The sequence below is a fragment of the Aristolochia californica genome, unplaced genomic scaffold, assembly GCF_029961685.1.
Source record: "Aristolochia californica isolate CCGP_79_NKW_82.1479 unplaced genomic scaffold, dmAriCali1.0.hap1 SCAF_6, whole genome shotgun sequence".
Lineage (NCBI taxonomy): Eukaryota > Viridiplantae > Streptophyta > Magnoliopsida > Piperales > Aristolochiaceae > Aristolochia > Aristolochia californica.
The window spans coordinates 19,893,954-19,905,141 of NW_027182257.1; positions in this window are offsets into that span (position 1 = coordinate 19,893,954).

Sequence of the window (11,188 nt, forward strand, 5' to 3'; positions counted from 1 at the left end):
CAAGTGGCCTAATGATCCAAAAATTAGGGGGAGTTGAAAAAGTCCAATTCTCATGTGGTTGGATATTTACCAACCCACTTTTTGCTTATCCTTAAAAATCACTTTTTGCTTTTTGGAATTATCTCTCTCAGCATTTGTGCATTTCCATTTGGGATGTTCAAATTTTTTTTTTTTTTCGGGTCCAAAGTTGTGCTCTCCCATTTTTCCTCGTAAACAAAATAGATATAAGATCGCAACAAAACGAAAATTTTAGAGTTCATGTGTGCAAAAAAGTTTCGATAACCATAGATAATTATTTCAGGCACTAAAAATGAGCCCCAAAATCCATGTTTGGGAAATTCCACTAGTACAACCCCCTAAAAATAGCTTGGTGGAATTTTATAAGAAAGGGACTTCTAACTGATCCCAACATGCTTTAAGTGTGGTGGATGTGCATGCCACAAGCATGTTGAGGATGCAAGTGGCCTAATGATCAAAAAATTAGGGGGACTAGAAAAAATCAAATTCTCAAGTGGTTGGATATTTACCAACCCACTTTTTGCCTATCCTTAAAAATCACTTTTTGCTTTGTGGAATTATCTCTCTCAGCATTTGTGCATTTCAATTTGGGATGTTCAAATTTTTTTTTTTTTTGGGTCCAAACTTGTGCTCTCCCATTTTTCCTCGTAAACAAAATAGATATAAGATTGCCACCAAACGAAAATTTTAGAGTTCATGTGTGCAAAAAAAATTCGAAAACTATAGAGAATTATTTCAGGCACTACAAATGAACCCCAAAATCCATGTTAGGGAAATTCCACTAGTACAACCCCCTAATAATAGCTTGGTGGAATTTTATAGGAAAGGGACTTCTAACTGATCCCAACATGCTTTAAGTGTGGTGGATGTGCATGCCACATGCATGTTGAGTTTGCAAGTGGCCTAATGATCCAAAAATTAGGGGGAGTAGAAAAAATCAAATTCTCAAGTGGTTGGATATTTACCAACCCACTTTTTGCTTTTTGGAATTATCTCTCTCAGCATTTGTGCTTTTCCATTTGGGATGTTCAAATTCTTTTTTTTTTCGGGTCCAAACTTGTGCTCTCCCATTTTTCCTCGTAAACAAAAAAGATATAAGATCGCAACAAAACGAAAATTTTAGAGTTCATGTGTGCAAAAAAAATTCGAAAACTATAGAGAATTATTTCAGGCACTAAAAATGAGCCCCAAAATCCATGTTTGGGAAATTCCCCTAGTACAACCCCCTAATAATAGCTTGGTGGAATTTTATAGGAAAGGGACTTCTAACTAATCCCAACATGCTTTATGTGTGGTTGATGTGCATGCCACAAGCAAGTTGAGGATGCAAGTGGCCTAATGATCCAAAAATTAGGGGGAGTTGAAAAAGTCCAATTCTCATGTGGTTGGATATTTACCAACCCACTTTTTGCTTATCCTTAAAAATCACTTTTTGCTTTTTGGAATTATCTCTCTCAGCATTTGTGCATTTCCATTTGGGATGTTCAAATTTTTTTTTTTTTTCGGGTCCAAAGTTGTGCTCTCCCATTTTTCCTCGTAAACAAAATAGATATAAGATCGCAACAAAACGAAAATTTTAGAGTTCATGTGTGCAAAAAAGTTTCGATAACCATAGATAATTATTTCAGGCACTAAAAATGAGCCCCAAAATCCATGTTTGGGAAATTCCACTAGTACAACCCCCTAAAAATAGCTTGGTGGAATTTTATAAGAAAGGGACTTCTAACTGATCCCAACATGCTTTAAGTGTGGTGGATGTGCATGCCACAAGCATGTTGAGGATGCAAGTGGCCTAATGATCAAAAAATTAGGGGGACTAGAAAAAATCAAATTCTCAAGTGGTTGGATATTTACCAACCCACTTTTTGCCTATCCTTAAAAATCACTTTTTGCTTTGTGGAATTATCTCTCTCAGCATTTGTGCATTTCAATTTGGGATGTTCAAATTTTTTTTTTTTTTGGGTCCAAACTTGTGCTCTCCCATTTTTCCTCGTAAACAAAATAGATATAAGATTGCCACCAAACGAAAATTTTAGAGTTCATGTGTGCAAAAAAAATTCGAAAACTATAGAGAATTATTTCAGGCACTACAAATGAACCCCAAAATCCATGTTAGGGAAATTCCACTAGTACAACCCCCTAATAATAGCTTGGTGGAATTTTATAGGAAAGGGACTTCTAACTGATCCCAACATGCTTTAAGTGTGGTGGATGTGCATGCCACATGCATGTTGAGTTTGCAAGTGGCCTAATGATCCAAAAATTAGGGGGAGTAGAAAAAATCAAATTCTCAAGTGGTTGGATATTTACCAACCCACTTTTTGCTTTTTGGAATTATCTCTCTCAGCATTTGTGCTTTTCCATTTGGGATGTTCAAATTCTTTTTTTTTTCGGGTCCAAACTTGTGCTCTCCCATTTTTCCTCGTAAACAAAAAAGATATAAGATCGCAACAAAACGAAAATTTTAGAGTTCATGTGTGCAAAAAAAATTCGAAAACTATAGAGAATTATTTCAGGCACTAAAAATGAGCCCCAAAATCCATGTTTGGGAAATTCCCCTAGTACAACCCCCTAATAATAGCTTGGTGGAATTTTATAGGAAAGGGACTTCTAACTAATCCCAACATGCTTTATGTGTGGTTGATGTGCATGCCACAAGCAAGTTGAGGATGCAAGTGGCCTAATGATCCAAAAATTAGGGGGAGTTGAAAAAGTCCAATTCTCATGTGGTTGGATATTTACCAACCCACTTTTTGCTTATCCTTAAAAATCACTTTTTGCTTTTTGGAATTATCTCTCTCAGCATTTGTGCATTTCCATTTGGGATGTTCAAATTTTTTTTTTTTTTCGGGTCCAAAGTTGTGCTCTCCCATTTTTCCTCGTAAACAAAATAGATATAAGATCGCAACAAAACGAAAATTTTAGAGTTCATGTGTGCAAAAAAGTTTCGATAACCATAGATAATTATTTCAGGCACTAAAAATGAGCCCCAAAATCCATGTTTGGGAAATTCCACTAGTACAACCCCCTAAAAATAGCTTGGTGGAATTTTATAAGAAAGGGACTTCTAACTGATCCCAACATGCTTTAAGTGTGGTGGATGTGCATGCCACAAGCATGTTGAGGATGCAAGTGGCCTAATGATCAAAAAATTAGGGGGACTAGAAAAAATCAAATTCTCAAGTGGTTGGATATTTACCAACCCACTTTTTGCCTATCCTTAAAAATCACTTTTTGCTTTGTGGAATTATCTCTCTCAGCATTTGTGCATTTCAATTTGGGATGTTCAAATTTTTTTTTTTTTTGGGTCCAAACTTGTGCTCTCCCATTTTTCCTCGTAAACAAAATAGATATAAGATTGCCACCAAACGAAAATTTTAGAGTTCATGTGTGCAAAAAAAATTCGAAAACTATAGAGAATTATTTCAGGCACTACAAATGAACCCCAAAATCCATGTTAGGGAAATTCCACTAGTACAACCCCCTAATAATAGCTTGGTGGAATTTTATAGGAAAGGGACTTCTAACTGATCCCAACATGCTTTAAGTGTGGTGGATGTGCATGCCACATGCATGTTGAGTTTGCAAGTGGCCTAATGATCCAAAAATTAGGGGGAGTAGAAAAAATCAAATTCTCAAGTGGTTGGATATTTACCAACCCACTTTTTGCTTTTTGGAATTATCTCTCTCAGCATTTGTGCTTTTCCATTTGGGATGTTCAAATTCTTTTTTTTTTCGGGTCCAAACTTGTGCTCTCCCATTTTTCCTCGTAAACAAAAAAGATATAAGATCGCAACAAAACGAAAATTTTAGAGTTCATGTGTGCAAAAAAAATTCGAAAACTATAGAGAATTATTTCAGGCACTAAAAATGAGCCCCAAAATCCATGTTTGGGAAATTCCCCTAGTACAACCCCCTAATAATAGCTTGGTGGAATTTTATAGGAAAGGGACTTCTAACTAATCCCAACATGCTTTATGTGTGGTTGATGTGCATGCCACAAGCAAGTTGAGGATGCAAGTGGCCTAATGATCCAAAAATTAGGGGGAGTTGAAAAAGTCCAATTCTCATGTGGTTGGATATTTACCAACCCACTTTTTGCTTATCCTTAAAAATCACTTTTTGCTTTTTGGAATTATCTCTCTCAGCATTTGTGCATTTCCATTTGGGATGTTCAAATTTTTTTTTTTTTTCGGGTCCAAAGTTGTGCTCTCCCATTTTTCCTCGTAAACAAAATAGATATAAGATCGCAACAAAACGAAAATTTTAGAGTTCATGTGTGCAAAAAAGTTTCGATAACCATAGATAATTATTTCAGGCACTAAAAATGAGCCCCAAAATCCATGTTTGGGAAATTCCACTAGTACAACCCCCTAAAAATAGCTTGGTGGAATTTTATAAGAAAGGGACTTCTAACTGATCCCAACATGCTTTAAGTGTGGTGGATGTGCATGCCACAAGCATGTTGAGGATGCAAGTGGCCTAATGATCAAAAAATTAGGGGGACTAGAAAAAATCAAATTCTCAAGTGGTTGGATATTTACCAACCCACTTTTTGCCTATCCTTAAAAATCACTTTTTGCTTTGTGGAATTATCTCTCTCAGCATTTGTGCATTTCAATTTGGGATGTTCAAATTTTTTTTTTTTTTGGGTCCAAACTTGTGCTCTCCCATTTTTCCTCGTAAACAAAATAGATATAAGATTGCCACCAAACGAAAATTTTAGAGTTCATGTGTGCAAAAAAAATTCGAAAACTATAGAGAATTATTTCAGGCACTACAAATGAACCCCAAAATCCATGTTAGGGAAATTCCACTAGTACAACCCCCTAATAATAGCTTGGTGGAATTTTATAGGAAAGGGACTTCTAACTGATCCCAACATGCTTTAAGTGTGGTGGATGTGCATGCCACATGCATGTTGAGTTTGCAAGTGGCCTAATGATCCAAAAATTAGGGGGAGTAGAAAAAATCAAATTCTCAAGTGGTTGGATATTTACCAACCCACTTTTTGCTTTTTGGAATTATCTCTCTCAGCATTTGTGCTTTTCCATTTGGGATGTTCAAATTCTTTTTTTTTTCGGGTCCAAACTTGTGCTCTCCCATTTTTCCTCGTAAACAAAAAAGATATAAGATCGCAACAAAACGAAAATTTTAGAGTTCATGTGTGCAAAAAAAATTCGAAAACTATAGAGAATTATTTCAGGCACTAAAAATGAGCCCCAAAATCCATGTTTGGGAAATTCCCCTAGTACAACCCCCTAATAATAGCTTGGTGGAATTTTATAGGAAAGGGACTTCTAACTAATCCCAACATGCTTTATGTGTGGTTGATGTGCATGCCACAAGCAAGTTGAGGATGCAAGTGGCCTAATGATCCAAAAATTAGGGGGAGTTGAAAAAGTCCAATTCTCATGTGGTTGGATATTTACCAACCCACTTTTTGCTTATCCTTAAAAATCACTTTTTGCTTTTTGGAATTATCTCTCTCAGCATTTGTGCATTTCCATTTGGGATGTTCAAATTTTTTTTTTTTTTCGGGTCCAAAGTTGTGCTCTCCCATTTTTCCTCGTAAACAAAATAGATATAAGATCGCAACAAAACGAAAATTTTAGAGTTCATGTGTGCAAAAAAGTTTCGATAACCATAGATAATTATTTCAGGCACTAAAAATGAGCCCCAAAATCCATGTTTGGGAAATTCCACTAGTACAACCCCCTAAAAATAGCTTGGTGGAATTTTATAAGAAAGGGACTTCTAACTGATCCCAACATGCTTTAAGTGTGGTGGATGTGCATGCCACAAGCATGTTGAGGATGCAAGTGGCCTAATGATCAAAAAATTAGGGGGACTAGAAAAAATCAAATTCTCAAGTGGTTGGATATTTACCAACCCACTTTTTGCCTATCCTTAAAAATCACTTTTTGCTTTGTGGAATTATCTCTCTCAGCATTTGTGCATTTCAATTTGGGATGTTCAAATTTTTTTTTTTTTTGGGTCCAAACTTGTGCTCTCCCATTTTTCCTCGTAAACAAAATAGATATAAGATTGCCACCAAACGAAAATTTTAGAGTTCATGTGTGCAAAAAAAATTCGAAAACTATAGAGAATTATTTCAGGCACTACAAATGAACCCCAAAATCCATGTTAGGGAAATTCCACTAGTACAACCCCCTAATAATAGCTTGGTGGAATTTTATAGGAAAGGGACTTCTAACTGATCCCAACATGCTTTAAGTGTGGTGGATGTGCATGCCACATGCATGTTGAGTTTGCAAGTGGCCTAATGATCCAAAAATTAGGGGGAGTAGAAAAAATCAAATTCTCAAGTGGTTGGATATTTACCAACCCACTTTTTGCTTTTTGGAATTATCTCTCTCAGCATTTGTGCTTTTCCATTTGGGATGTTCAAATTCTTTTTTTTTTCGGGTCCAAACTTGTGCTCTCCCATTTTTCCTCGTAAACAAAAAAGATATAAGATCGCAACAAAACGAAAATTTTAGAGTTCATGTGTGCAAAAAAAATTCGAAAACTATAGAGAATTATTTCAGGCACTAAAAATGAGCCCCAAAATCCATGTTTGGGAAATTCCCCTAGTACAACCCCCTAATAATAGCTTGGTGGAATTTTATAGGAAAGGGACTTCTAACTAATCCCAACATGCTTTATGTGTGGTTGATGTGCATGCCACAAGCAAGTTGAGGATGCAAGTGGCCTAATGATCCAAAAATTAGGGGGAGTTGAAAAAGTCCAATTCTCATGTGGTTGGATATTTACCAACCCACTTTTTGCTTATCCTTAAAAATCACTTTTTGCTTTTTGGAATTATCTCTCTCAGCATTTGTGCATTTCCATTTGGGATGTTCAAATTTTTTTTTTTTTTCGGGTCCAAAGTTGTGCTCTCCCATTTTTCCTCGTAAACAAAATAGATATAAGATCGCAACAAAACGAAAATTTTAGAGTTCATGTGTGCAAAAAAGTTTCGATAACCATAGATAATTATTTCAGGCACTAAAAATGAGCCCCAAAATCCATGTTTGGGAAATTCCACTAGTACAACCCCCTAAAAATAGCTTGGTGGAATTTTATAAGAAAGGGACTTCTAACTGATCCCAACATGCTTTAAGTGTGGTGGATGTGCATGCCACAAGCATGTTGAGGATGCAAGTGGCCTAATGATCAAAAAATTAGGGGGACTAGAAAAAATCAAATTCTCAAGTGGTTGGATATTTACCAACCCACTTTTTGCCTATCCTTAAAAATCACTTTTTGCTTTGTGGAATTATCTCTCTCAGCATTTGTGCATTTCAATTTGGGATGTTCAAATTTTTTTTTTTTTTGGGTCCAAACTTGTGCTCTCCCATTTTTCCTCGTAAACAAAATAGATATAAGATTGCCACCAAACGAAAATTTTAGAGTTCATGTGTGCAAAAAAAATTCGAAAACTATAGAGAATTATTTCAGGCACTACAAATGAACCCCAAAATCCATGTTAGGGAAATTCCACTAGTACAACCCCCTAATAATAGCTTGGTGGAATTTTATAGGAAAGGGACTTCTAACTGATCCCAACATGCTTTAAGTGTGGTGGATGTGCATGCCACATGCATGTTGAGTTTGCAAGTGGCCTAATGATCCAAAAATTAGGGGGAGTAGAAAAAATCAAATTCTCAAGTGGTTGGATATTTACCAACCCACTTTTTGCTTTTTGGAATTATCTCTCTCAGCATTTGTGCTTTTCCATTTGGGATGTTCAAATTCTTTTTTTTTTCGGGTCCAAACTTGTGCTCTCCCATTTTTCCTCGTAAACAAAAAAGATATAAGATCGCAACAAAACGAAAATTTTAGAGTTCATGTGTGCAAAAAAAATTCGAAAACTATAGAGAATTATTTCAGGCACTAAAAATGAGCCCCAAAATCCATGTTTGGGAAATTCCCCTAGTACAACCCCCTAATAATAGCTTGGTGGAATTTTATAGGAAAGGGACTTCTAACTAATCCCAACATGCTTTATGTGTGGTTGATGTGCATGCCACAAGCAAGTTGAGGATGCAAGTGGCCTAATGATCCAAAAATTAGGGGGAGTTGAAAAAGTCCAATTCTCATGTGGTTGGATATTTACCAACCCACTTTTTGCTTATCCTTAAAAATCACTTTTTGCTTTTTGGAATTATCTCTCTCAGCATTTGTGCATTTCCATTTGGGATGTTCAAATTTTTTTTTTTTTTCGGGTCCAAAGTTGTGCTCTCCCATTTTTCCTCGTAAACAAAATAGATATAAGATCGCAACAAAACGAAAATTTTAGAGTTCATGTGTGCAAAAAAGTTTCGATAACCATAGATAATTATTTCAGGCACTAAAAATGAGCCCCAAAATCCATGTTTGGGAAATTCCACTAGTACAACCCCCTAAAAATAGCTTGGTGGAATTTTATAAGAAAGGGACTTCTAACTGATCCCAACATGCTTTAAGTGTGGTGGATGTGCATGCCACAAGCATGTTGAGGATGCAAGTGGCCTAATGATCAAAAAATTAGGGGGACTAGAAAAAATCAAATTCTCAAGTGGTTGGATATTTACCAACCCACTTTTTGCCTATCCTTAAAAATCACTTTTTGCTTTGTGGAATTATCTCTCTCAGCATTTGTGCATTTCAATTTGGGATGTTCAAATTTTTTTTTTTTTTGGGTCCAAACTTGTGCTCTCCCATTTTTCCTCGTAAACAAAATAGATATAAGATTGCCACCAAACGAAAATTTTAGAGTTCATGTGTGCAAAAAAAATTCGAAAACTATAGAGAATTATTTCAGGCACTACAAATGAACCCCAAAATCCATGTTAGGGAAATTCCACTAGTACAACCCCCTAATAATAGCTTGGTGGAATTTTATAGGAAAGGGACTTCTAACTGATCCCAACATGCTTTAAGTGTGGTGGATGTGCATGCCACATGCATGTTGAGTTTGCAAGTGGCCTAATGATCCAAAAATTAGGGGGAGTAGAAAAAATCAAATTCTCAAGTGGTTGGATATTTACCAACCCACTTTTTGCTTTTTGGAATTATCTCTCTCAGCATTTGTGCTTTTCCATTTGGGATGTTCAAATTCTTTTTTTTTTCGGGTCCAAACTTGTGCTCTCCCATTTTTCCTCGTAAACAAAAAAGATATAAGATCGCAACAAAACGAAAATTTTAGAGTTCATGTGTGCAAAAAAAATTCGAAAACTATAGAGAATTATTTCAGGCACTAAAAATGAGCCCCAAAATCCATGTTTGGGAAATTCCCCTAGTACAACCCCCTAATAATAGCTTGGTGGAATTTTATAGGAAAGGGACTTCTAACTAATCCCAACATGCTTTATGTGTGGTTGATGTGCATGCCACAAGCAAGTTGAGGATGCAAGTGGCCTAATGATCCAAAAATTAGGGGGAGTTGAAAAAGTCCAATTCTCATGTGGTTGGATATTTACCAACCCACTTTTTGCTTATCCTTAAAAATCACTTTTTGCTTTTTGGAATTATCTCTCTCAGCATTTGTGCATTTCCATTTGGGATGTTCAAATTTTTTTTTTTTTTCGGGTCCAAAGTTGTGCTCTCCCATTTTTCCTCGTAAACAAAAAAGATATAAGATCGCAACAAAACGAAAATTTTAGAGTTCATGTGTGCAAAAAAGTTTCGATAACCATAGATAATTATTTCAGGCACTAAAAATGAGCCCCAAAATCCATGTTTGGGAAATTCCACTAGTACAACCCCCTAAAAATAGCTTGGTGGAATTTTATAAGAAAGGGACTTCTAACTGATCCCAACATGCTTTAAGTGTGGTGGATGTGCATGCCACAAGCATGTTGAGGATGCAAGTGGCCTAATGATCAAAAAATTAGGGGGACTAGAAAAAATCAAATTCTCAAGTGGTTGGATATTTACCAACCCACTTTTTGCCTATCCTTAAAAATCACTTTTTGCTTTGTGGAATTATCTCTCTCAGCATTTGTGCATTTCAATTTGGGATGTTCAAATTTTTTTTTTTTTTGGGTCCAAACTTGTGCTCTCCCATTTTTCCTCGTAAACAAAATAGATATAAGATTGCCACCAAACGAAAATTTTAGAGTTCATGTGTGCAAAAAAAATTCGAAAACTATAGAGAATTATTTCAGGCACTACAAATGAACCCCAAAATCCATGTTAGGGAAATTCCACTAGTACAACCCCCTAATAATAGCTTGGTGGAATTTTATAGGAAAGGGACTTCTAACTGATCCCAACATGCTTTAAGTGTGGTGGATGTGCATGCCACATGCATGTTGAGTTTGCAAGTGGCCTAATGATCCAAAAATTAGGGGGAGTAGAAAAAATCAAATTCTCAAGTGGTTGGATATTTACCAACCCACTTTTTGCTTTTTGGAATTATCTCTCTCAGCATTGGTGCTTTTCCATTTGGGATGTTCAAATTCTTTTTTTTTTCGGGTCCAAACTTGTGCTCTCCCATTTTTCCTCGTAAACAAAAAAGATATAAGATCGCAACAAAACGAAAATTTTAGAGTTCATGTGTGCAAAAAAAATTCGAAAACTATAGAGAATTATTTCAGGCACTAAAAATGAGCCCCAAAATCCATGTTTGGGAAATTCCCCTAGTACAACCCCCTAATAATAGCTTGGTGGAATTTTATAGGAAAGGGACTTCTAACTAATCCCAACATGCTTTATGTGTGGTTGATGTGCATGCCACAAGCAAGTTGAGGATGCAAGTGGCCTAATGATCCAAAAATTAGGGGGAGTTGAAAAAGTCCAATTCTCATGTGGTTGGATATTTACCAACCCACTTTTTGCTTATCCTTAAAAATCACTTTTTGCTTTTTGGAATTATCTCTCTCAGCATTTGTGCATTTCCATTTGGGATGTTCAAATTTTTTTTTTTTTTCGGGTCCAAAGTTGTGCTCTCCCATTTTTCCTCGTAAACAAAATAGATATAAGATCGCAACAAAACGAAAATTTTAGAGTTCATGTGTGCAAAAAAGTTTCGATAACCATAGATAATTATTTCAGGCACTAAAAATGAGCCCCAAAATCCATGTTTGGGAAATTCCACTAGTACAACCCCCTAAAAATAGCTTGGTGGAATTTTATAAGAAAGGGACTTCTAACTGATCCCAACATGCTTTAAGTGTGGTGG